The 25679-nt window shown below is 44.4% G+C and overlaps 1 long non-coding RNA gene across 2 annotated transcripts; it reads left to right on the top strand.

Moving 5' to 3' along the window:
- The first annotated feature begins 1271 nt into the window (after positions 1-1271).
- LOC133213397 (uncharacterized) lies at positions 1272-25459 on the top strand. 2 transcript variants are annotated; one of them, XR_009725811.1, is made up of 3 exons: positions 1272-1413; positions 21247-21351; positions 25248-25459. It is a non-coding gene; the product is annotated as an uncharacterized LOC133213397 (long non-coding RNA). The 2 variants fall into 2 exon arrangements; XR_009725809.1 differs by lacking the exon at positions 1272-1413 and adding an exon at positions 18262-18346.
- The last annotated feature ends 220 nt before the right edge of the window (positions 25460-25679 follow it).

Genomic DNA, 25679 nt, shown 5'->3' with positions numbered 1-25679 from the left:
ATGATTCTATGATTCTATGATTCTATGTTATGAATAATGGAACCCAGCTTTCCTGGAGATGGCTGAACACCTGCCTGCCAGTAGGAAATGGTGAATGAATGCCGTGTTTCACTTTGCTTGTATGCACGTCTTTTGCGTTACCTATCAATCAACTGTCTTTATCTTAAGCCATGAGTTTTCTCTCTTTTGTTTTTTTGATGCTTTCTCCCATCCCACTAGGGAGGAGGGAGTGAGTGGCTGTGGGGTGCTTAGTTGCTGAGTGGGTATCCTGGGTTAAAACAGTGGCATTAAAACACTAGGGTTCATATTTTATTCCATTTTAGTGCATATTAATGTACAATCCACTGCACCCTATGAGCACTTGAGTATTTTGAAATTATCTGAAGAAGGGACAGTTGTTAAAAGAAAGGGAAAATCAAATAAGAAATAGAGATATTTTATATACATCAGCTAGACTCTCTGTAAGCAGCCAGGCATAAATCATACTTTAATAGAGCTGTAAGAATAATTAATTTTTCAGTTTGGTGGTCAAACTGAAACACTGTGAGGGAGGAAGGAGAAGAGGTGAGTGGGGTGGGGAGAAACAAGGAGAAATGTTTGGGTCAACCTTAAATAACAATTTCTCATCTTCTCTCACTGAAGTGAAAGAAACACATACATTATCTGTTCCTTTGAAAAATGGCTCTAGCTGAGTTTCTAAACAAAACCTTCTAGAAGCAAGGTCTGAAGGTCCTGCCTGCATGGTGGTGACATTTTTACTTTTCTGAAATTTCTCCTTCACCTTTCTGTTCCTGGCCAAGCCCACCCAATAAATTTACTGTTAGTGTGCAAAGACCTTCATTAAACATGTAATTTGTTAAAACCCGATGCCCAGTTTCAGTCTGGTTCTGCAGCATCATTTCCAACACTTCTTAAACTGTGGACCCTGTGAGATACTTTCTGATGGAAGCAAGACCCCTGCTTTTAAGTCTATGAACAATAAGTTTACTTTTCTTGATGAAGTTTTCAAGGATGTTCTAAGAGGATCCTCCAAGCCCCTAGGAATACATTGTGCAGGGTAGGGGCATGTACTATGTTTAAGGCCATGGAGGATCTCAGAATACCTGGATTTCCATCATGCTCCTGCCATGAGTTGCAGTACAGGCTTTGTCCTATCCTCATCTTCTTCCCTTTAATAGGAGCCACTTGTTTTCTCTGTATTACAAATGTCAAACCAGACCTGGAGTACTGTGTTCAGTTCATGGGGACAAGAAGGACATGGACCTGTTGGAGTGAGTCCAAAGAAGGCCATGAAGATGCGCAGAGGGCTGGAGCACCTCTGCTATGGAGACAGGCTGAGAGAGCTGGACTTGTTCAACCTGGAGAAGAGAATCCTCTGGGGAGACCTTAGAGCAGCCTTCCACTAGCTAAAAGGTAAGAATGATGGAGAGGGGGTTTTGACAATGGCCTGCAGAGATAGGACAAGGGGGAATGGCTTTAAACTGACAGAGGGAAGATTTAGATTAGATATAAGAAAGAAATTCTTCCCTGTGAGGGTGGTGAGGTGCTGGCACAGGTTGCCCAGAGGAGCTGTGGCTGCCCCATCCCTGGCAGTGTTCAAGACCAGGCTGGATGGGGCTTTGAGCAACCTGGTGTAGTGGAAGGTGTGCCTGCTCTTGGCAGGGGATTGGAACTAGATGAGGTCCCTTCCAACCCAACCATTCAATGACTCTATGATTGTGTGACAAAAATATACATATAGGTGCCTGGCTGATAAATTTGTAAGGGTAAATTTCTTTGTGGGCAATCAGCAGGGATGCTTTAAAAGCATGCAAGCAAAAAGGGTTGCTATAAGAGAAATCTTTGAAGGGGTATTATCCACTTAGTACTGATAGCTCTACTAATATGGCAGCAATTAATATGTTGTTTGTGAAATAAATAGGAGAAGACCTAAATATTCTTTGGACTTACATATTATTAATGCTCTAATATCTGGTGGAATAATTGTAATGAAGCAGTAAGTATTCTCTCATCAGTTGTTTACAGAAATAGCAGTCTATTTAATCAGTAGCAATGCATTCAAGGTGACTAAATATTAAATATGATTGGCAGCTTACTGCTTGGACTAAAATGATTAAGTAATGTGAGAAAGTGACAGGTGACTTCAGTCCCCTTGAGGAAACATGCACCAGCCAGGAAATGGGTTCAGGCTTCTACTAATACTGGTAACAAATAAGTGCTGAAATGTTTGCTTGCAGCAGTCATTCTGGAAAGGAATGCAAATCCTGTTATACATCTTTTTCATCTGGGTGAGGTTGCAGTGGCAGCACTCACCAGCTTGGAGATACTGTGCATTTTAACTATCCCACAGAGACATACTTGCTTAGGACATGTTAGATCGCAATGCCAGCAAAGCCACTTGTATCATAGAATCATGGAATACTTAGGGTTGGAAAGGACCCCAAAATCATCCAGTTCCAACTCCCTGCCATGGGCAGGGACATCTCACACTAAGCCATCTCACACAAGGCCTCGTCCAAAGTGGCCTTGAACACCACTAGGGATGGAGCATTCACAACCTCCCTGGACAACCTATTGCAGTGCCTCACCACCCTCACAGTAAAGAACTTCCTCCTTATATCCAATCTAAACTTCCCCTGTTTAAGTTTTAACCCATTACCCCTTGCCCTATCACTACAGTCCCTAATGAAGAGTCCATCCCCAGCATCCCTATAGGTCGCCTTCAGATACTGGAAGGCTGCTATGAGATCTCCATGCAGCCTTCTCTTCTCCAGGCTGAACAGTCCCAACTTTCTCAGCCGATCTTCATATGGGAGGTGCTCCAGTCCCCTGATCATTCTTGTGGCCCTCCTCTGGACTTGTTCCAACAGTTCCATGTCCTTTTTATGTTGAGGACACCAGAACTGCACACAATACTCCAGGTGAGGTCTCACGAGAGCAGAATAAAGGGGCAGGATCACCTCCTTCGACCTGCTGGTCACGCTCCTTTTGACACAACCCAGGATACGGTTGGCTTTCTGGGCTGCAAGCGCACACTGAAGCTGGCTCATGTTCATTTTCTCATCGACCAGCACCCCCAAGTCCTTCTCTGCAGGGCTGCTCTGAATTTCTTCTCTGCCCAGCCTGTAGCTGTGTCTGGGATTGCTCCGACCCAGGTGTAGGACCTTGCGCTTGGCATGGTTAAAATTCATGAGGTTGGCATCAGCCCACCTCACAAGCGTGTCAAGGTCCCTCTGGATGGCATTCCTTCCCTCCAGCGTATCAACCAAACCACACAGCTTGGTGTCATCGGCAAACTTGCTGAGGGCGCACTCAATCCCACTGTCCATGTCACCAACAAAGATGTTGAACAAGACCGGTCCCAACACTGATCCCTGAGGGACACCACTTGTTACTGGTCTCCAGACAGACATTGAGCCATTGACCACAACTCTTTGTGTGCGGCCAGCCAGCCAGTTCTTTATCCACCGAGTGGTCCATTCATCAAATTGATGTCTCTCCAATTTAGAGACAAGAATGTTGTGCCTGACAGTGTCGAACACTTTACACAAGTCCAGGTAGATGACATCAACTGCTCTACCGCTGTCCATCAGTTCTGTAGCCCCATCATAGAAGGCCACCAAATTGGTCAGGCAGGATTTCCCCTTCGTGGAAATCCTTCTTCGCCAGAGAAGACCGAGGCAAAGAAGTCATTCAGAACCTCAGACTTCTCGAAATCCAGGGCAGCCAGTTCTCCTGATAGCTTCGGGGGGGGGGGGGGGGGGGGTGGGGTGGGAAATGTGTTGTTTCTAGTCTGTCTTTTATTTGCTATGTACCTGTAGAATCCCTTCCTGTTATCCTTAATATCCCTAGCCAAGTTTAATTCCAACTGGGCCTTAGCTTTCCTAACCTGGAAAACCTGGATGTTGTCCCTAGCTTCCTGGACAACATCCCTGTACTCTTCCCAGGCCGCCTGTCCTTGCTTCCACTTAGTGTAAGACTCTTTTTTCATTTGAATCTTTCCCAGCAGCTTCTTATCCATCCAAGGAGGTCTCCTGGCCCTCCTGCTGCACTTCCTTCAAGTCGGGATGCAACACTCCGGAGCTTGTATCAGGTGATCCTTGAAGACCAACCAAGAGTCTTGGGCCCCCCTGCCCTCTAGGGCTATATCCCATGGAACCTTACTAAGGAGGTTCCTGAAGAGGCCAAAGTCTGCTCTCTTGAAGTCCAGGGCAGTGAGCTTGCTGCACTCTCTTCTCACTGTCCTCAGGATCTCAAATTCAACCATCTCGTGGTCGCTGCATCCAAGCCTGCCCTGCAGTGCCACATTCCCAACGAGCCCACCACCGTGTTGGTGAGCACGGGGTCAAGCATGGCACCCCTCCTTGTTGTCGGTTCCTCTTTAACCTGCAGAAGGAAGTTGTCTTCCACACAATCGAGGAACCTCCTGGATTGCTTGTGCCGGGCCGTACCATCATTCCAACAGATGTCAGGGTGGTTGAAGTCACCCATGAGAATGAGGGCCTGTGAGAGTGAGGCTTTTCTTATCTGCCTATAGAGTGCTTCATCCACAGATTCCTCTTGATCAGGCAGTCTGTAACAGATCCTCACAGTAATGTCTCCCATAGCTGGTCTCCCTTTAATCCTGACCCACAAACTCTCTGTTGACTGCTCACCAGTCCCCAGACAGAGCTCGATACTCTCCAGCCTATTCCTAACATAAACGGCAACTCCCCCTCCGCGCCTGTCAGACCTGTCTTTTCTAAAGAGTCTGTAACCTTCCATTCCAACACTCCAGTCATAGGTGCCATCCCACCATGTTTCTGTGATGCCTATTCTGTCATATGCCTGCAGACCTGCACACATCTCTAATTCCTCATCTTTGCTCCCCATGTTATGGGCATTTGTATAGAGGCATCTGAGCCAAGCTCCAAATGAAGCCAGCTCATTGGCTGGAGCAGCCGGAATATCTCTGTATTGCTCCGAGCATTTATTATAGGTGCTGGCAGCTGACTGGGTGTGTTGGGATGGAATGATGCCCCCCTCCTTCAACACATCTAATTTAAAGCCTCCTTGACCAGTCTGGCAAGCCTCCTGCTTTTGTCAGACCAGCTCCACCAGCCCCCATTAGACATGGCCTACAAACTTGGGTCCCATTTTTCAAGACAGCCAAACCCTTGACTGTGACACCACCCTTTTAACCATTTATTAACCTGGCTAATCCTCCTAGCTTTTTTTAGATCCTCCCCTGTATCCTGGAGAATAGATGAAAAGACTATCTGAGCTCCAGAGCCCCTACCCACCTCTCCCAGGGCTCTGTAGTCCTTCTTTATGTTCCCCAGGCTACTGCTATCTAATATCCCTAGCACCCACAGGTATCACTAGAAGTGGGTAATAGTCTGTGGGGCTTACCAGAGCAGGCAGCCTCTCTGCCACGTCCCTGATCTGTGCCCCTGGTAGGCAACACACCTCCCTTGAGACCGGATCAGGTCAACAGATGAGTGCTTCTGTCCCTTTCAAAGTAGTGTCCCCTACTACTACGACCCGCCGCTTTTCCTGGCAGGACCAGTAGACAACTTCTTTAGCAGTGCATCAGCCGGCTGTTTCTGGCGCAAGTGCGTTTCCTTATGAGCGCCCTGCATGACAGCAAAGCTGTTCTGCGTGGGTGCAACAGGTTTAGGAGGAAGCCCCTTGCTTTTAATTGTCCTTTTCCTCCTTTTTTTGTTGGTTTTGTTACTATTTCCCAGCTTCCCGGGTTAACGACCTCCTTCTTTCCTCCATGAGCTACAGGGGAAGCTTGAGGACTCTGCAGTTTGGGCAGGGAGCAAGCAGTCCTGCTTCCTCTCAACTACCCTGACATCTTGTAGCCTATTAATAGCTTCCTGCAGCTCAGCCACCTGCTGCAGGAGAGCCTCCACCAGGGAGCACCCAGTGCAGCCCTTCCCATTGTGCACCTTTCCCTCACACCACCAGTGCAGGCACTCTCTACACCATGAAGTCTGCACTGCAGCCTCCCCTCTCATCGGCTCTGTCTGGGTGCCTACGGTGGCCACCGCTGGAGCAGCCAGAGCAGAGTTCCCAGACAGGGCCCTGGTCATCCTCAGCACTGAAACAAATGTAAACATCCCTGTGCAGATTGGCTGAGCCGTTGTGGCCTGCTGCACCATCAGTTGTTTGGTCTCTCATGTTCACCATTCTTGGAGTCTTTCCTTGTTGCATATCCCATTGCTTTGAATTGAGTTAGACAAGTGGGGGTGAGGGACAAATTGCAAATTGATTCCAGGAGCTCTAAGGTTGGTGCAAATTGGCATTTGCTGTAGGCTCTGATCTGGGTTGCTGGTTGCAGCTCTGGTTTGCAGCAAGCAAAGTATTTCCAGCACACTCTTTCACTGTTTAAGGGGGTTGCAAAATGATCCTTTCTCTAAACTTCATACCCAGTGAAAGCGATTCCACTTTCGGTAAGTCCATGTTTCTGTTTTTAGAGAGCCAAGGTTCCTAAATCCCTGCATTAAGACTAGCTTCCACTACAGTGTACACCATATCCTAATTGTGTGTTAATTCTATCTCATGCTAACTGAAAGCTCAGGTAAGGACAAACATTTGTGGGATGTCCACACCAGAATATGCAGTGGTGTCACCTTCCCATCGACCACATCCTGATAGCCTCACTGGAAGAGTGTTTTGCTTTCTGTTGGGCCTAAATCAAAGCACTACTCTTCTTTACTGAGCATGACAAGTTCTCACCCTGCTGCTGGTGAGCACCAAATTAAAACTAAGAAATTGCATCAGAAGTCAGAATAAGAAACTGGGCATGGTTGTGCAGGATATCAGTAACCAAACCTGAGCCCAATTCTTCTGTGATCCATCCCAACACTCTTTTTCTAGTTGGTCCTTCCAGGTTCTCACAAGCACTTCCCTCCTCTCTGGTTTTGTGGAATAAGTGTTGAACTTTAAACCTGCTGCATGGCATATTGTAGTCATTGCTGCTGCTGTTGTCTGCTTCTAAGCCGAAGTAGCCCAGTAAAGAAGTTGGGCAACTTGGGGCAGCTATAAGGGCAGGAATAGAGAGTTATTTCTCTCTCCATGTCCCTGATGGGATCCTAAGTGTAGTATAGACATGAGTGTCAATGCCCTTTTACACAGAAAATAGGGAATGAATTCCAAACAGTACTGGAGACAGCTGACCCTTTTAGCACAATGCTTAAATATTCTAGTGCCGTGCCAAGGCAGCATGTGCAGAGTAAATATTTTAATCCCTAATTAATCACTTTGGTTGGATTGGTAAAACAGAAGTCTAATGAAAATAATTTGAAATTTCCTTCATGAATAATTGCATTGTTCAGGGGATTCTGGGAAGAGTCAACTGGCTGACCTTCCATTCTTGGGCTGCTCTATTGCTATGAGACTTAATTTGTGTCCTTCAGCCCTTTTCAGTCACCATCACAAGATTAGAAATACCTTTCATGCAGTTTAGCAGCAACTATGCAAAAGGACAGTGCAGTCAGCAGAGAGGTAAGAAATTAGCACATGCTTTCCTGCGGTGAAACACATACAGTATGGCACACAGGACAAGGGCAAAGCTTCTTTTCCACTCCATGTCTCTTTATTATGTCCTGAACATGATGGATTGCATTGTTTATTAAAGTATTCATGGCCATTTTAATTAGAGATGTGAGGTCTGCGGACGTCAGGGTTTTGCTTATTTGTAGGATTGGAGAATAACTTGCTTGTTGATACATCCTGGTGACTGGCACCATGGTTGATGCCATGGCTCCAGAAGAATTTATTTCCTCCTGCAGATCCTGTCTTTCTGGTGGCCCAATGTTGGGCTCCAATCCTGTCTGGGCAGGATGGGTTGGCTTGTACGACCAGGCGTGACTTGTCCAGAGAGAGCAGAATTACACCTTTTCTGCACGCTCCAGCTTGCATTTGCCTATAGACCATTTACACTTTGCTGTGGAGGGATGATTTAATACAGCAAGGTCTGTGGTCCTTCTACAGACTTTTCCCCTGTTAAAAACTCCACAATACACTGTCCTCTATCTCAGTGTAGTTTTTCTCTCATGTGATGGCTGCAACAAACTATTGTGCAACGGGGGGAGTTTATGAGAACAAGTTATGTCATGCAGGCAAGGATTTAAAAACACATCTTAAATTGATAGACCCATGAGTATCCTTTCCAGGGGGGCCCTTTCCCCAAGCTACTGCTGAGCAGACCATTGTTGCTAGAAGATTTGTTTGCTATAGAGCAGCAACCAATATTTCTAATAAAGGTGGGAGTTTCTGTGAATAGAGCAACAGCAACAGACACTGCAAAGCTGCTGGGTTTGTCTATGGTGTTTGTAGAGCTGCTTCTTGTTCAGGATGTTGTGTTCACCTTTGAAGTGGCGACCAAATTCATGTGAGTGTGCAGCCCAGGGCTTTACACTGCCTGCAATGGTGTGGGAGGACAGGAAATGAGACACAGGCTATGTTATGTGGCTGCTTTGGATGCTACTTGTCCTCAGAAGTTGGGTTGGGCATCTTCTTGCAGTCTCTTGATCCCAAATCCAGCTCCAAATTCTGCTGTGTGCTTTTCAGAGCCTGCAACTGAGAGCATGAGCTCTCAGATAATTAAGATAGTAATAAGAAGATAAATAATAGGGGCTCTATTTGGGGCTTAAGGAGGTAAGGAGGATGGGGGAAGCAACTGAATTCAGAGAGGGAATGAAAAAGTTTTGTGAGTGGTCCTGAAATATGTAGCAGGAAGTTTGGCAAGGACAAGGTAGCTTTGATGCTGATTTGGGCTTGTTTGTCTAGAGGAGAGGAGTAGGGATAGGAGTGTGGGTCAGAGCCATGCTTTAGGAGAGGAAGAAGTAGAAAATTATTTATTGGACCAGGAAAAACTGTTGTCCTTACCAGTGCCTCTAGCAAGCTAAGGATGCATGTGACCATGGCCCAGAACAAGGGCTAGTGAAAAACTCCATGAAAAAAACATTTTCTAACTATCAAGGGAATGATTTTTGAGACAAAAACAAAATAAAAAAAGCAAATGTATAACTTTGATTTTATTTTAGAGGACAAATAATAATCACTGTTCTTCTGCTAGTGGTTTTACATGATGAAGCCAAATCTTTTGCAATGATTATCACTTCACAGCATCTTGCAGTCTCCACTTTCATTTGCGGTCCTTTTTCTTCCCACATTCACTATTTTAGTTTTCTATTTGTCTGCGCAGTTGTTGCTTATCAGCCATGGAAATTTACAGATATTAAATTAGCTACAGGAGGGCTCTGATATTATTCCCTCAATGCTACAGAAACCTATTGAGAACTGAAGGAAAAATTATTAATGAAAACTGAATAAGAAGGCTATAAAGTTCAAACAAAGTGTGTTCCCTACCTCACAAGATCTGGATGCATGCAGAATTTCATGAAAATTACTCATAAAATAGTATATTATGTTTTGCTTCTTCAGACAAAGGCATTGTTGAAATATTTTCATTCTGCACAAAATATAGTGGATGATAATGATAATTAATGTACTGAACCATTTAACAAGGAGATAATAATGGATATGAAAGGTTTGTTATAAAAAATATGACCCTCACCACAGGACTTAAACTTGCTACTTTTGACAATATAAAGCAAAGCCTCTACCTTCTAGGCTAGAAAATGACTTCTCCAGTTGAGATGAAGATCATAAAGGAATGTAATGAAAATGTACCTTGGGGTTTTGCGTTGAAAACAGGGTGTAGGAAGGAGACTAAATCTATGAGTGTCTCCAGCAATAGGGTAAATATTCAGTTTGGGGGTTTTAGAGTGATTATGTTTGGACCAAAATGGAGAATAATGCTTCAGATCTTACCTCTATACTATGATGCTGATGCTCAACACAGTGTGGTTTTCTATGTGATCATAAACCAAAGCTAAATAAAACCAAGTCTCACTTGTGAAGGAAACAGTACAGAGACTCCTTGCAATCCAGGGGAGCTTTTGCCTGTGTGGAAGCTGCCTACAGACTTCCAGCACAAACAGCAATAGGAGCTTGAAGCAGGGACTCATTCTCCAGTGTGCAGTAAATCAGCCTTTATTTTAAACCTGTGCCTGATTTCATCTCATGGTGAACTCTGCATATAACTCCTTAAGCAGGACATGGACAGTCTGGAAGTTCAAGGGGAAAATAAAGGAAAACGAGGGATAAATCCATGTCTGCCCATTGGCAGAGCCAGTAGGGCCAGCCAGGAAGAGTCCTGAATGTTTTGGACTTACTGGGGTCACTTGATATTTGCTGTGTGACACTCAGATTTCCTCAAAGAAACTACAAAAAGAGGAAAATAAAATGAAAAATTAAAAATACTGATTCCTTTGCAGTTCTCTCTTTTATTATTATTTTGGTGCAAAGGGTGTAAGAGAAAACAGATTAAAGTTGCTTTTCAGGCTCTATTTCTTAGCCTTTGCCCTATATTGAGGGAAACCAGCTAGAGCCATTACTGAATTTACAAAGAATACCTGAACCAAAATAATAATGAATCTAGTAAGCTGAAATCAGCTTCAATATGCCAAAACCCGCCCTGCATTGTGATCTGAGGATGGACAAAGCTGCACCCGTCCAGAAGAACTGAGGATCTACACACCTACAGCAGGCCTGAATATTGACCCAGCATTAAGATATGTGGACCTTCTTGACAACAGTAACCTAAATACAGACAGAACCAAGATCTGCCTTGATAATCAGAGCAAGTGCCATTGTTAACACTGGAGAGGCTGGAACTTTGTCCAGGATATTGACCAGAGCTCAAAAAGCCGTGAAAACCATCTGTAGAAGGACTGCAGAGCCCTGGGAGAGGTGGTTAGGGGCTCTGGAGCTCAGACTGTCTTTTTGTCAATTCTCCAGGATACAGGGGAGGACTCCAAAAAGGGTTGGAGGATTGGCGAGGTTAATAAATGGTTAGAATGATGATGCCATAGTCAGGGGTTTGGGTACCTAGAACATGGGACCCAAGTCAGTAGGCCAGGTCTAATGGGGGCTGGTGGGGTCTGACGAAGGGGAAGAGCAGTTTTGGTAGGAGGCTTGCCAGACTGGTCAAGGAGGCTTTAAACTAGATGTGTTGGGGAAGGGGGGCATCATTCCATCCCAACACACCCAGTCAGCTGCCAGAACCTCTAATAAATGCTCAGAGCAATATAGAGATATCCAGCTGCATCAGCCAATGAGCCGGCTTCATTTGGAGCTTGGCTCAGATGCTTCTATACAAATGTCCGCAGCATAGGGAACAAACAAGAGACCTAGAGATGTGGGCATGTCTATGAGGTTATGATATAATAGGCATCACAGAAACATGGTGGGGTGGCTCCTATGACTGGAGTTTTGGAATGGATGGTTATAGGCTCTTTAGAAAGGGCAGGCCTGGCAGGTGGGGAGGGGGAGTCACTATTTATGTTAGGGATAGGCTGGAGAGTATGGAACTCTGTCTGGGGACAGGTGAGCAAACAACAGAGAGTTTGTGGGTCAGGGCTGAAAGGAGAACAGCTATGGGGGACATTATTGTGGGGATCTGTTACAGACTGCCTGATCAAGAGGACTCTGTGGATGAAGCACTCTATACACAGATAGGAACAGTCTCATGCTTGCAGGCCCTTGTTCTCATGGGTGACTTCAACCACCCTGACATGTGTTGGAACAACTGTATGTTCCTGACACAACCAAGAGGTTCCTAGATTGTGTGGAAGACAATTTCCTTCTGCAAGTAATAGAGGAGCCAACAAGGAAGGGTGCCATGCTTGACCTTCTGCTCAGCAGCAGGGAAGAGCTCATTGGAAATGTGGCACTCCAGGGCAGCCTTGGTTGCAGCGATCATGGGATGGTCGAATTTGAGATCCTCAGGACAGTGAGAAGAGCATGCAGCAAGCTCACTGCCTGGACTTCAAGAGAGCAGACTTTGGCCTCTTCAGGAACCTGCTTAGTAAGGTTCTGTGGGATATTGCCCTAGAGGGCAGGGGGGCTCAAGACTGTTGGTTGATATTCAAGGATCACCTGCTACAAGCTCAGGAGTGTTGCATCCTGACTAGAAGGAATTGCAGCAGGAGGGCCAGGAGACCTCCTTGGATGGATAAGGAGCTGCTGAGGAAACTTTGAAGGAAAAAAGAGGCTTAAAAAAGGTGGAATCAAGGACAGGCTGCCTAGGAAGAATACAGGGATGTTGTCTGGGAAGCTAGGGACCAGGTTATGAAAGCTAAGGCCCAGTTAGAAATAAACTTGGCTAGCAATGTTAAGGATAGCAAGAAGGGATTCTATAGCTACGTAATGAATAAAAGACAGACTAGGGACAACACAGGCCCCCTCCGGAAGCTATGAGAACTGGCTGCCCTGGATTTGGAGAAGGCTGAGGTTCTCAATGACATCTGTGCCTCGGTCTTCACTGGCAAATGCTCTGACTACACCACCCAAGTCTTGGAAGGCAGATGCAGGGACTGTGAGAATGAAGACTCTCAGCCCACTGTAGGAGAGGATCTGTTTTGAGACCATCTTAAGAACCTGAACGTACACAAGTCCATGGGACCTGATGAAATCCATCTGCAGGTCCTGAAGGAGCTGGCTATTGAAGTTGCTAAGACACTGTGATTATATTTGAAAAATCATGGTGGTCAGGTGAAGTTCCTGATGACTGGAGAAAGGGAAATCTAACCCCCATTTTCAAGAAGGGGAAAATGGATGACCCAGGGAATTACAGAGCAGTCAGTCTCACCTCTGTGCCTGGCAAAATCTTGAAGCAGATTCTGCTGGAAGGCATGCTAAGGCACATGAAAAACAACAAGGTGCCTTGTGACTGCCAGCATGGCTTCACTAAGCGCGTATCCTGCCTTACCGATTTGGTGACCTTCTATGGTGGATAGGGGTAGAGCAGTTGATGTCATCTACCTGGATTTGTGCAAAGCGTTCGACACTGTCCCACACGACATCCTTGTCTCTAAACGGGAGAGACATCAATTTGACCAATTTGATAAAGAACTGGCTGGATGGCCGCACACAAAGAGTTGTGGTTAATGGCTCAATGTCTGTCTGGGGACCAGTAACAAGTGGTGTCCCTCAGGGGTGGGTGTTGGGACTGGTCTTGTTCAACAACTTTGTTGGTGACATGGACAGTGGGATTGAGTGTGCCCTCTGTATGTTTGCTGATGACACCAAGCTGTGTAGTCCAGCTGATATGCTGGAGGGAAGGAATGCCATCCAGAGGGACATCAACAAGCTTGTGAGGTGGGCTGATGCCAACCTCATGAAGTTTAACCATGCCAAGTGCAAGGTCCTAACCCTGGGTTGGAGCAATCCCAGGCACAGCTACAGGTTTTGCAGAGAAGAGATTCAGAGCAGCCCTGTGGAGAGGAACTTGGGCGTGTTGGTCGATGAGAAGATGAACATGAGCTGGCTTCAGTGTGCGCTCACAGCCCAGAAAGCCAACTGTATTCTGGGCTGCATCAAGAGGAGCGTGACCAGCAGGTCAAAGGAGGTGATCCTGCCCCTCTATTCTGCTCTCATGAAACCTCACTTGGTGTATTGTTTGCAGTTCTGTCTTCGTCAATATAAAAAGGACATGGAACTGTTGGAAGAAGTCCAGAAGGGGGCCACAAGGATGATCAAGGGTCTGGAGCACTTCCCTTATGAAGACAAGCTGAGAAAGTTGAGGCTGTTGAGCCTGGAGAAGAAAAGGCTGCGTGGAGCCCTCATAGCAGCCTTCCAGTATCTGAAGGGGGCCTATAGGGATGCTGGGGATGGACTTCTCATCAGGGACTGTAGTGACAGGACAAAGGGTAACGGGTTAAAACTGAAACAGGGGAAGTTCAGGTTAGCTATAAGGAAGAAGTTCTTTACTGTTAGGGTGGTGAGACACTGGAGTGGGTTGTCCAGGGAAGTTGTGAATGCTCCATCACTGGCGGTGTTCAAGGCCAGGCTGGACAGAGCCTTGGGTGACATGGTTTAGTGTGAGGTGTCCCTGCCAATGCAGGGGGGTTGGAACTAGGTGACCTTAAGGTCCTTTCCAACCCTAACTATTTTATGATTCTATGATTCTATAAATCCTGGGTGAAATCCAGACAATATTTTTGAAAATTAAAAACTGGCATGTCAGAGAAATATAGTCAGAAGCTACAAAGGTCCAGGTAGCCTGATGCTCTGTGCAGCCTGCTGACTCAAACTTGCTTCTCTGAGTTCCTAGTGAGCCATTTTAATAGAAAGTGAGAGTGTCTGTTGCAAAAGGTTGGGAAGTCCTGCTCTAATTGACTCTTTCTGAGGTTAACTGTTGCGAAGAACAAGGCAGATCCCAGCTCCACCATCGGCACCAGGAGTCAGTCCTCCCCCATCATTAATTACTTTGGTTATATTTCTTAATCAGAGCTGCTTGGGTCTATCGGCAAGAACCCTGGCACCACACCAGCACCGCCACTCCGACTAGATAAAATATGCCACATGGGTAAGGGGAGGAGGGCAAGGTTTGCTTGTTATTTCTTCTCTCTTTGATGCTGAATTGGTTGGGTTTCTGACACAGACCTTTCTGTATGGCTTCTTTCTTTAACAGAGCCACATACAATTTAGATGAACCAATTCCTGAAAATGGCTGTGTCTATGCACTTTTTCCCAGAACATCAGCTCACCAGTGATCTTGATGCAGCTGTAAATTAAGGAAAAGGTGAGGACAAGGAGGATTTCTCCATGTTAAGTCCCAACTGTCTGCTTATGATGCTTGCTGTGCAACATCTGTAAGTGGGACTCCATCTACAGCTGCACATTTCCCAGAAAACTGGTGCCTTCAGAGCTGGACAAGTCATGGACCTAGAAACACAGGCTTACATAGTCTGAGTCCCAGCAGAACAGCAAGAAGGGAGAAATATGTGCCTTGCAGCACAGAGCCATTGTGTCCCACCTTGATCAGGGCTTCTGCCCAGGAGTTTTCTTTGGGTTCCTCACCCCATTTTCATCCCCTTGCCCCAGCACATTTTTTTCAGCTGAAGGCCTGCAGTTCTGTCCTCTAGGTTGAGCAGGGGTGCCATGCACTCCATGCAACCCCTAGAGACTCCTTTCCAGACATCTAGGGATTGAAGGGGATAGGAGAAAAGAAGTTATATCTTCATGTTGCACTTCTCTTGTAGACAGAGGGTAAAACCAGGACATTATCAGAAGTTGTCCTCTGCAATCATGCTCCTGGAAAGGGAGGTTTCCTGCAGGGAGAACATTTCATGCCCAGGAAAGGCATTTATGTGAACTGGGCAGCCAGCTACTGAACTTGTGGAACTGCTAGATCCAGGGATGACCATGGCTCCTTGCTTGGATCAAGCAGTTGAAGTCCTCTCCAATGTCATTTGATTCATTAGAGGGAGGATGAAAAGCAAACATGGCCAGTTTCAGCTTTTTGATCTCTCAGATTATGTTGTCTCACCATGAGACCAGTCAAGGGGGAGAAGCAGGGTGAAGCCAGAACAATCACAGCACATTTACTGTAAGGGATTACATTTTTTTACTTGGAAATTTTACAACTGACTTTAATTAAGTTTTTCCAAACCCAGCAAATGCACAAGGCATTAGAGAGGGAAAGGGTACATGTACGTGTGTGTGTTTCCTGGATGGGATTTTTGCAAGTTTTCCTTCATCTAATGAAAATTTGCTTGGCTGCCCTGTAAGAACAGGCTGTAGCCAAGCATCAGGTGGGCTGATACCCTGTTACACGGCCCTGGGATGACATACTCCTGCCACCTGGTGATAGCTAGTGAGGAGATAGCCTTTCACTGCTAATGACCCTATAGCCTGCACAAAACATGGGCAAAAAGTTATAAAACTAGAAAGACACTGCTAAGACCTCTTGTGACATATTTGTATTATTTCTTTAAATATTCTTGTTGGGTCACTGATGGTATCTCTTGTTTTCTACATTCCCTGGCACAGTGGGACCTGCTTCAACCACCAAAAACCCTAAAGATGCCGGTTTTGCTATCACTCCTGCTTATAAGATGTGTTATCCGAACCACCTCTTCCTCAGCAGGATATTTTCTGAGTAGGTTGCTCGCTACCTCTGCAAAATAATGTGTGTTTCATTTGTCTGTACGGGGGTTATTAATCAAGGATGTCATGAGCTCTCAATGAAACAAAGTCTTTGAACGTGGGGACCCAGAAAAATGGACACAGTGTACTTGCAAAATGTTCTTAGGAGCACATGTGAGTTTCTTTGCACTCAAATTAAGTAGGATTAAAGCAGCTAAACTGTTGTTGCTCAGTTCTCTTGGATCATGTGACAAAGGCTGAATCGCTTTTAGTCACTGGTATAGGCCTAAGTCAGTCCCTTGATCTCCAAATTAATTTTTGAATTGAATGATTGTGTGGGGGTTTCTTGTCCTAATTGAGTCTTCAAGTGAAAAATGCTTAGCAAACAGATGGAAAACTGAGGACAAAAGGCTCTATTATGTAATAAAAAATGAGAGTTCACTACAACAGTTTGAAATTAGTACTTGGAGGTTCTATTTATTTTTTTCCTTCATAAAATCCCAAACAGTAAGTGATATGCAGTGTATTTGGCACAGCTTGGTGGAAAGCCATGAAAAAGGAAGAAGGTGGAAAATTTGTATGGGCAGCTCTCATAACAGTCAGCAGGAAGTGTCTGAGTAATTTATCGATCCACTCCTCATTTTCCTTTTATTGATATGGCAAAAGAAACGTTTTCTCCAGGAAGAAAAAGCTTTCAAGTGATAGCAGTGCACAGCTCAAAGGGAGATCACATATGTGTTTCTGAAAACCCCTCAATTTCCCCCGGAAATGCATTGGCTTGTTTCTGGTTCTGCAGGACTGTCAGGACACCCCGGCATTTTCTTGCTGTTCCACAGACATAGGGAAGTAACTCACTACAGGTCTGGCTGTAATCTAACAAGCTTTAAAGTTGTACTGAACAGGTCTATATGAGATCAGGGTCCTACTATAGGAAGCACTGCACATCTGTTGCACCCCAAAATTCGTATTTTCTGTAGCCAAATGAAGGGTGGTGGAGGATGAATACTCTGCAGGCAGCTGGGCTAGAGAACAGAGGTGCACCAGGGTTTGTGACTTACAGATAGGGCAGAGATGAGCACGTAGCCCCCACCTTTGGGACAGTAAATCAGCTTCTAATAAATTTACTTTGTGCAGCCAAGAAAATTTAGGTCTCAATCTCATCTCTCTTGTTCAAAATCTCCTCAAATTTCCTGGCATAACTTGTTGATTAATGATAGAAGGGTCTGGTCTAAGTTTGTCCATATATGTAAGAAGGAAGATGATTGGGACTTACCAAGCTTCACGGAAACCTGCATGGCATCGAGTCCTTCTGCTGGCCTTCATGATCTTGTCCTTCTCCTGTTGGGGTAAAGGGATAGCTCTTGTGTATGGAGGGGGAGCAGGAGGGCCTGGGATATAGACTCTTGAAGAGGACAAAAGTTGGGAGAAAAGTAACTACAAAGAGAGCGAGTAATTGCAACTTCTTTGCAGGGGTGAAGATGTGGCACTGGGTTCACTATAAGTAGGACCTGGCTTTGTTCAGGCAATTAAACTGGCAGAGGGTAGATTTAGATTAGATACAATTTTTCACTGTGAGGGTGGTGAGGCAGTGGCACAGGGTGCCCAGAGAAGCTGTGGCTGCCCCATCCCTGTCTGTGTTCAAGGCCAGGTTGGATGGGGCTTTGAGCAGCATGGTCTAGTGAAAGGTGTCCCTGCCCAGATGACCTTTAAGGTTCCTTCCAAACCAAACCATGCTGTGATTCTAATTAGTGAAAATGGGGCATGAGCTGTATGGGAGACACCTGTTGGGTCTAACTCTTCAGTGGGGTATTTCCCTGGGCCAGGGGTTATACCGATACTAGTGGTTGGTCCACACTGCACTATGTCCACACAGTAGGAGGACCACGAGGATAGGATGCTTCCTGCAGCAACTGTTCCTTTTCCCAGCAGGGCTGAGCAAGCAGATGCCCAGTGGTTTTGCAGCTCTTGCATTAACAGCCAGCACTCAGCAGAGTCAGTTAACCACAAAACCAGCTCTGCTCCCTTTCTGCCAGCACACCTCACAAGCCTCCAAATCAGAACTAGTAAATCAACTTTCCTTCATTTTCATGATTTTCCTGAATGAGAAATTTGGGGAAGGCTTGTTCTCATTTTGCATGAAATAACAGCACAGGAGCTGGGGAGGAATGGGTCTAGCTTTTCAGTAGAGCTCAGATTCTGTAATGTCTGCAATTATTTCTTGCCATCACAGTGTAAAACTCTTTTCCCTTTCACTTCATATTATTTCTTTCTGCAGAATGCTTTCAGTGCAGATAATGCACATGAAGGTACAATACAGCCAGTTGTCTGAGAAGAGAAACCCATTTTCCTCTAGTGGGTGGTAGGTAAGAATTACTAATCCAATATGCTTGAGTTAACGCAAAACAAGGATTAGGGTAAAGTTCCTGAATATGTTAATCTTCCTTTATAGAAGTAAACTTTAGCACTGCTATCAACCCCGTGGTTTATAGTTCATGGGAACAATGAACCAATTAAACTTGAGCAGAAAAAATCTTGCACAAGTTTTCTGATTGTTACCTAATACTTTGAATTCTTTTGATACTTAATTATTTGCCACTGTGTCATAGGCAGAGGAAATAAAACACTGTTTATTATTCATTAGACTTTTCTAAACATGTTCATAATTAACTGCATTTTATTGTAGTTGTTTCTTTCTTCCTTCTCTGTGAAAGTAGCTATTAAATGACATGTAAGGGCCTGGATAACTGATATAATTTTTAGCAGCACAAACTGAGGGCTTACTGGAATGGTTGTGCCTATCAGAGTCAGCTAGTTGTGAAAAAAAAGTAGGCTGTGTGAAGAAAAGGAAAGGGTCATTCAGAAGTATTTCTCTTAGGTAATGGAAAAGAAAGATAACTTTATTTAATTTTTATACATTAACTGCATAATGTCCTCTGGCTTTACAAAAGCAAGCCCATTCAGACAAGCCTTAAACACTACTTTAGCTCTGTTGATATCCAAAATATTCTTACTTGTTCCTGGATCATATTCACTGTTCTTATTCACAGTCATGCACACAACTTGGAAAATTTTACTGTGTATTCTGGATTTTCTTCTGCCTTTCAAATTTCTGATTGAGGAACAGAGGAAAAGGAGGATAATCGGGCTTATAGTATGATATAAAAATGTCAAGGATTTACTGGCTAAAGGATCTATTCTGCTGTCAATACATGCATGTGAATCTTAGGCATATTGATTAAAAAAAAGTAGGCCTAAAGCAAATGTTACACTACAGGATATCAACATCTTCGGTGCTGGTGGGTCAGAAAAGCCAGATTGATTTTAGGGTAATAACATACATGTTATACCTAACCATCCTTTGACCCCCACAATTAGTTAAAAATGCAGCAGGCAGGCAGGGTTGTGTTTGCAGTATCAGTATATACCTGTGCTTGTTATCGATTGAATTCCAGGAAACACTGTATCTGGGAGATTATGATGTCACCACCACTTCTAAAAGCCTCAGTGATTATTGAGGATTTAATTGTACATGAAAATAAAGGGAAGTAACTCTCTACCAAATACATTTTTGTGTAAAATTTCACAGCCAAAGTTCCTATGCAATGTGGTTTATAGAAAAAAGACTTGGGCGGAAGCATGTTGGACACAGGACACAATGGATATTGCAAACCAAGCTACAGTTCAGTTTATTAAGTCACATTTGTAATGTTCTTCGTTAACAGACTTGCAGTTTAGGGAATGTAACAGTTCAGTGGGCAGAGGACTCTCATCTATAGCAGAGCACTTGCGAGGCTCATCTTACCTAGTAAAAATTCAGTCAACTTTTACATCCCCTTGGTGTAAAGTGAGTTTTTGTACCAGCCACAACTGACCCCTTCATGCTGGAGTTAAACTTGTCAGCAGGAAGCAAGGACTCCTCTGAGGCAGTGACACCATGTTTTGCTTTCAGTCCTTTTTATTTGATTCCCTTGCTTTCTGCTTTTCACCTGAGACGAGCACACAGCTCAGCCATCGCCCTCATCAGGAACTCCATGTCTTGACCCTCAGGTTCATCCCTGTGCTGCACACTGCCAAGCAAAAACCTATGGAAAAGTGTGAGTGAGGCTGGGGGATTGTGTTTCTTTTTTTTTTGTTTTTTTTTTTTTTAACCAGCATCAGTGGCGTCAGTCTGACATAAGAAACTGCAATGCTTGTGCATCATCACCTCCCAGCACAGGTAATAGGGAATTCCTTGTCTCTATTTAGTTAGAAACAGAGCGTACATAAGTCTCAGGCACAGCCAGGACATCTCTCTCAGCTTTGAGTGCACTTGGCATTTTCTGAGAGCTCAGAGCAGCACTTGGCTGCAGGGCGGCAGGTTAAGTGCAGTCTGTCTGCAGGCCAGAGACGCAGAGGTGTAAACTGGGAGCTCTCCCAAGATGCTGTGTTACATCTTCTGGAGAGCTGCCTCGCTCCGTCGGGCTCCGCCACGCCGGGGCCCCATCCCGTGAGCTCTGGAGCAGCCCCGCGGCCACTCAGAGCCAGTGGGAACAGATGGCACTCAGCACTTGGCAGCATTAGACCCCAGATCGCAGGTCCTGGTTGATTGTTGTTTTGGTTTTGTTGTTGTTTGTTTTGTTTTGTTTTGTTTTTGTCTAACCATCAGAAATCCCTTTCAGTTTCTGAGTGGTGAGGAAGCAATAAAAACAAGGTGGAGCGAGATGCACAAAGCAAAGCCAGCTGCTTTAATAAATCTGCAAAAGTAGCAAGTCCTCTTTGCAAGTGCCCTGGTGCACAACAGAAATAGCCTAAGTTTGAGGCTGGGGTACGTTTCAAGTTTGTATCCCTGCTGTGGCATATAGTGAACAGACAAAAAACCCTTTCTGTAACCTCCGATGGCTGTGACATTTGTTGGTGTCTGTGGATCTTATTCACAGCGCTTTGTGAAACACTAGTAGTAATGTAACTGTATTGTGGCAGGAGACTGAAGAGGGCAGCGGATCATTCACTTGAAAACGTGACCTTTTAATTTAAACAAAAGACTTGAAAAAATGAAAGTGAGTCTTAAATGCAGTTTAATCAGTCAGGCGAAAGATGTCTAATGAAGCTGCCAGACAGATTTGTAGCCAGACTGTCACTTTACCCATCATGTTTACAGCCTCCAGTGGTGAGATTAGGACTGGGTGAAGGCACAGTCTATCCAGATTTCCCTGGTCTGATCCTCTACCATGTCTGTTAAGTTTTGACAATTTGACAAATTATTTTGCTGATTGTCTCTAGATCTGGAGGAGCTGAGTGTAGCTCCCACATCTTTGATCGCCGCTGAGCATTGTCTGACGCAGGGATGAGAGACCTAAAAGGATGCTGCAATGCTACAAAATCAAGGTAAACCCTTTCAGACTTTCTGCTTTATGCCATTTTCCTCCTAAGCAACCAGCATTAAACCCCTGCCTCTCAAGTAAGGACAGCTGAAAAATTTCAGAGCAATTTTTTTAGCAGTGAATCCTATGGCTGTGATTTTACCAGACATTCAATTTCTTACTCAAAGCCACTGGGATGCTGCAGTTATGAATAAGGCAGTTGTGAAAACCTCTAAGAAGTTGTCCTTATATCAGAAGAGACGTACATCAAGAAAGGACCAGCTTTAACAGCAAGCAAGTTAGAAACCTTCCCCAGAGTTCAAATTACTATCTTTGAGACCATCAAGGCAGAGATCATGCATTTCATGGTTCTATTTTGCATTTCTTTACAATGCCTATTCATTTTGCAGGGAATATTTGCTACTGAATAACTTTTAAATGCCTGCTGTAGAAAGTAATGTCTCTGTTTATCCACAGGCTAAGCAGGGCTCAGACACACAGCATCTCAGCTCCCCACACAGCCATGTCAGTGAACTTAGGCTGGAAGGGGAGGAATTACCTCTCTGGAAGATGAGAGGGAATTCATTCTCCATGCTAGCTCTTTCCTGGGGGGCTTTGCCAAGAGAAAAAAAAAAAAAACACTCATTGCTTTCTGTCTTTTCACCTTTCTTTTTTTTTTTAAGAACATCAAAGTTATCACTCCTGCTTTCTCACTATAATCCCAGAAATACTAATGGATGTCTCCTAGTCCTTTCATGCTAAAAGCACAAGTGTGTGTTTTGCAGCATTTAGGAGGGTGCAGGCTGTTTCTGCATTTGTATGCTCGGTGTGTCACTAAAAGAGCCAAAGCAGGAAAAGTAGTTCAAACTCAAACATTTATTTTTTCTTTGACTTGGGTACTTTAAAGCCTATTATTATTTTTAAAGTAATTTATATGACATGATGTCTAATGTGCAACAAGACAACTGGACAAAAATTGTGTTTGTTTGTTTTTTTACCTCCCTTTTCCCAAAATATTTTTTCAAAGTTTCATGCTTAGCAAAAAACCCCTCTGTAATTGTCTTGTCATGATTATAGTTTTTCCCATTCACTGCCACTTTACATGGAAGCCCCAGGAAAAGAATTCTTAAAAACAAAATTTCATGCTTGCATGTGTTTCTGTGATCTGCAGTGTGTATGATCTCTGAGTGGAAAAACTTCTCTAGAATTAAATGGATTACCCTTGCTCAGAAGACATCTGATGTCTCTTGAGCAGATACCGCTGCTTGCCTGTGATCTCTCGCCCACCGCAATCGGGGTGACAGGCGTTGAAGAGAGGGCCTGGTGGTGGCAGCCTCCCCCACTCTCCCCCCCATTTTGGCATGGGCTGGGGGAGCAGGGCAATCTTATTTGGGTCCACATGCTGAGGTATCTCTTGCTGGTGGAAGACAAAGGACCTTTTGCAACCAGTGCAGGAAATAACTTTGTTACTTGGTTCCTGCAGCTTTCCACCTCAAAGACCATTTTCAGGCTTATTTTCATTGCAGACCTTCTCCATACAGAGTTTTTTGCAAGGTGTTTGGTTGGGTTGAGGGGACCGTTTTGGACAATGCATGTAATGATGCAGCATGGGGTACACCTGTCTGACAGTACGCAGAGCATCATCCAAAACCTCCCTGGCAGTGGGAAAAGCTCCCTTGGAGATTGAGGGCTGGGGCCTGTCCTCTTGGGTTATAAGACCGTTTTTTCTCAGCAGCATCCAGTCCTGGACTGGGGCCTGCAGGTGGTATTGTAGCGCAAGAAATAAATACTGAGAGTCCAGGAATCCATCCAGTGTAAGCTTTCGAGATTTTTTCTTCTTGTCTTACAGCCCCATCTTACAAGCCTTCTTCCTACATGAACATGCTTCTTTTTAGGCTTTTCTAGGATTGGAACTGCGGATGCAGTGAGAGCCACAGCAAACAGTCTACTCTTTCCCTTCTGCCTACTGATTTCACAGCAGGCTTTTCTGCCTTGAAGTAGAAATGACTTTGTGAGTCCTTGTCCTGTGATGCCACTCAGCAGTGGCACCTGCCAGCAAAGCCAGTGGTGCCCACAAGAAGAAACAGTATGTCCCTCTTTGGCATGGCTGTATCAAGCCCTGACCCACATAAGTAACAGTCCCTGAAGCGCTACCTTGAAAAGGGATTAGGTAGAAATCAGTAGAAAAACTACGGAGCAGATGATAGCAATAACACATTAGCAGGAACAGTAAGGCTGGTCTGGTGACTGAACACCAGACTTGGACTCAGGAGATCAAGGTTTAATCTTCCGTTCTTCCACAGATGTTGGCAAGTCACTTAATCTCTCTGTGCCTCAGTTCCCCATCTGGAGAAGGAAGATAATGGTAGCTTTTTTGTCTGCACTGTGTGTTTAGGTTTCTGAGTTTTCCAGATCCAGGATGATTCTTCAGGTGGGTATATACTGCACCTGCTTCTGCAGGGGAAATCACACTGCCTCCTTCCATACTACAAATGATAATTAAGAATAGCAATATCAGTCCTTTAATCATCAGGAAACTCATGCTGTTTTTCAACAAAATTTACAATTAATGCATGATCAGAACTTCAATTGAAGTTGAATAAATACTTTGTGTAACATAATGGGCATTTCAAGGAAACTTCTTTGTGGAATCTTGGGACAATCTACTTGTAAAGTGTATCTTTAGATGCCCACAGCAGTCATCCCTATCCTATAATACTTGAGAGCCATTTTCAAGCTAGGTGGCATGGCAGAAGTTGTAGTGAGGTAATTTCAACTGGTAAAAAACGCTGACAACAGCATTACCATGGTGCTTCCCAACCTGCTGTGGATTCAGCAGAGACTGGACCAACTCCTGCTGTGGAAATCTGCAGTTCCCCTACTTGGGAACATCCTGGTTCCCCATGGCCTGAAAAGCATGGGCTGAATTATGTTGCTAGTACCCTGGGGACTTTCCACAGTCAAAATCACCCAGCCTGCTTTTCAGAAGAAAATTGCACAAAGTAACTATTTCTAGAACTTTTCCTTCACTGCTGTACTCTGACACAAAAGAATAATATTTTGAAGACTGTTCACTCTGCTTTCCAGTGGGAGAGAATTGGTATCTGTCCTGATTATACTTAGCATCTACTGGAGTCTTCACTGAGGTTAAAAGGAAGTTTCAGCAGGTAGGATTATCCCCAACAAGTATTATATTCTGCCAAATTGTGTTTGGATTTTGCTAGACTTATTTACTTGTCCACAACACCCAGGGAAGCACAGACTTTTTTCCTGTAAAGAATTTGGCTGTGTTTGAAGACATGGGAGCTGTGTTTTCACGATGAATCAGACTCAGATTGACTTTGGGATTTGACATAACATTGATTTACTGACTAACCTTGCTCTTCTGCTGGACATGCTGTGGCTATTGTGAGCAATGCTGAGCTATTACAGGGCTGCAGGAATGCTTTCTGGTGGCATGTTTGGTTTAGGACATTTCAGATGAAGCTTTTGGGATTAACTAGTTTATGGCTCCTGCCTTGTCTCCAAAGCTGAGGGATGTGCTAAACTGGGGGGGGGGCCCCTTTCCTCCCGCTCTCCATCTAAGGTCTTATTCTGTCATCTCCTCCAAAAGCATGAACCACAGTGAAAATATGCAGGCCAGATTGCAATGCCTTTACTAATGCTTCTACAGATAAACCCATTTCCTTCATCTGTCTCTTATATTTGCCAGTGCAGGTCTCCTGTGCTTCTCTCTTGTGCATGCCTCTTTTTCAACTCTTCCTGTCTTGCTGATCAGTCTGCACCACACTTTTATTTGAAGTATAAATGTTAGTGAGCTCTGGGCCTCTCAATCCATATTTCTTTTGTTTCTGTGACTGATACAGATCTTCTGTGCTTGTTTTATGTATCAACAGTAGGTGAGTCTCTCATATATTTAAGGATGATGTGACTGGAGAACCAATGATAAGCATCTACCCCAGCTGCATTTTATACTTGCAGATCCTCTTTCATCGAACAGGTAAGGGTCCCAAGGACTCTACAGACACAGTATATTCCTAATGAAGAGGAAAGAGTGGAGTAAGTGGAGACATTGTCTTTGCAGTGATTGTGTGTCATTACAATGGAGTAAATGCTCTGAAATGAATATTTTGTGTGCATGTGATAAGCCTTGGCTGGTCCTGATTATATGCACATTGAAAAAGATCGCAAGAATATTATGGATATTTTTCTCTTTGTTTTTAAATTTCAAGTATCACTTTTTTCTTTTTCTTTTTTTTTTTTCTGTGTAATTGGACTGAAATGTGTGTGGAAAAAGGGTCTTGGTTTACCAGTTGGTTGGAAATTATGGAGAAATGAAAAAAATTGTCTTTG

This window comes from Neopsephotus bourkii, unplaced genomic scaffold (genome assembly GCF_033783945.1).
Source record: "Neopsephotus bourkii isolate Nb327-2 ecotype Australia unplaced genomic scaffold, CSIRO-AGI_Nbou_v1 NB_95, whole genome shotgun sequence".
Lineage (NCBI taxonomy): Eukaryota > Metazoa > Chordata > Aves > Psittaciformes > Psittacidae > Neopsephotus > Neopsephotus bourkii.
This window is presented reverse-complemented; position numbering and strand designations above follow the sequence as displayed.